Consider the following 2,092-nt stretch of genomic DNA (forward strand, 5'->3'; position numbering starts at 1 on the left):
CTGCCAAGCAACACTCTTAAAATTTGCAGGTCAGATATTTTAATGCCATCTTTTATGGAGTGGAGTTGTTTCTTGATTTGACAACAGTTCCCTCACATTATGGTTATCTCATTGTTTTTGCTTGGCTCTTGGGTCTGCCCTCTGAGAAATCCATGGCCTCCTCTCTTTTTGTATCATTTTTAATTTGTTTTAATTAGTTATACAGGACAGTAGAATGCCCTTGGATACATCATATAATGGAGTATAATTTCTCATTCTTCTGATTATACAAGATGTAGATTACCATCAGTGATATAATCCTATATGTATTTATAAAAGGAAGCAAATGATTAAATTAGGCTAGGTTAGAAAATTAAATGATAATCAAATATAGTAAAAGTGTATTAGGTGAAGTTAAGGAATGAGAACACAAATACTGTTGTCTATGATATTAAAATAACTAATGAATAGATATATTTTGTTCTCCCACACATTGTTTAATAGCCTCTAGTATCATAGAATTGAATATATGGGAAGGGGTTGAAGGGAATGGAAGACCCATTCAAAGCCCTCCACAGAGACACAAGTGTTCACAATTGTAAATGAGGAGGCTACCATAGAAGATGGTGAACAGCCCCACCCAAAACATGGTGCAAAAGATATGCCCTCATGGGAAATTACTGCATTAAAATCACAGACTGCCCTCATGATATGTGTAATCCAGGATGGAGGATCTAGTCCTTTTCCATCAGGTTCTTTAATTATCCATTAAAATAGTTATGACCCCTTCAGCTTGGTTGTGATGTGGAACATGGAGAGTTCACAAAATGGTACCATAGGAGGGAAAAACTCTCCCTACTTGCCAGACCTTGCCAAGCTTAACAATATTGCCCAGGAACATTTCCCCAAAACCAGAAGCCAGTGTACAGTTAGGTTATAGATTATATTCGGCTTATTTTATTTCCTGTCTAGAAGGTTCTGCTGGATCCTAAGTACAACTGCCAGGTTCCCCAGGCTTGGACATTGCAGAGTTAGGACCTGCAGAATCATATTTGTTTCCCATTAAATTCTCTGAATGTATTATATCTGATAACAGCTGCAGATCTGTGGCTTAATAACAAGACATCCAATGAACTCTCCATGACCTTTTCTTAAGTAGATGTCAGAACAATATGTCCTTATCTGCCTTAGAATAATCAGGTTTCTTGTTCAGATTACTGCACATTGGTAGTTGGGAACACAGTGGTTCATTTAATTCTCAAAGACATATTAATCCAGGCTGGGGGGTTTTTGATTTAAAGAAACTCATAAATTTTTCCTCCTTCCTCAGTTATTCCTTATTCACTCTCCCTGATTCCATGGCATACTCATGGTAACTAGAAAGAAATCCACCCCAATAGGATCACTACTCTGTCAGGAATATCATCCAGGATATAATCAAACATTACAATAGTAATTTGAATTAAAACATGTATGTATGTAAATACACCCACATATATAACTATGCACATGTGAAATTTTGTGTGATGTTTCTTAAGTGAAGGAAGAATAACTATGGAAAGTGTAAAAGAGAATTGAAAGAGGTAATAGAACTTCAGTATGAGGGATAAGGGAAAGTGAATAAGGAAGAATTGTAGATACATAGAAGAGGTACCTGAGGCTCAGATTGAGAAGTAAGTATCAAATGTAATGCTGGAAGAAAGTGTGGCCTGTTCCAGGTAGATGTGGGTGCACATGGTGATGTGAAGAGGGAACGTTATTTTGAAGCACCTGAAGAACTATCAGATGAGTAAACCTGTGTGAACACTTGTTTTGACTGCTTACAGAGGAAGTTGTTCTCTGAGTGCTTTTTCTTCATGTTGCTCAACCACTAAGCATTGAAACCCAACATGTCTTGATATATATGGGGCAGGAATGAAATTCAGAATTAACATCAGGAGAGAACAGAGACTTATACATCTTAGGCTTGTTTGGGTCCATTTAGATGCAATCATTTAGAAGATATTTAGGCAAAGTACAACCAGGTCTCTTAATATTAGCAGCTCTGAGGTTTGAGTGCCAGTGACTCTCAGACTGTAGCACTAACTGGTCTCCCCACAGTGTTCCTGTCACC

This window comes from Sciurus carolinensis, unplaced genomic scaffold (genome assembly GCF_902686445.1).
Source record: "Sciurus carolinensis unplaced genomic scaffold, mSciCar1.2, whole genome shotgun sequence".
Classification (NCBI taxonomy): domain Eukaryota; kingdom Metazoa; phylum Chordata; class Mammalia; order Rodentia; family Sciuridae; genus Sciurus; species Sciurus carolinensis.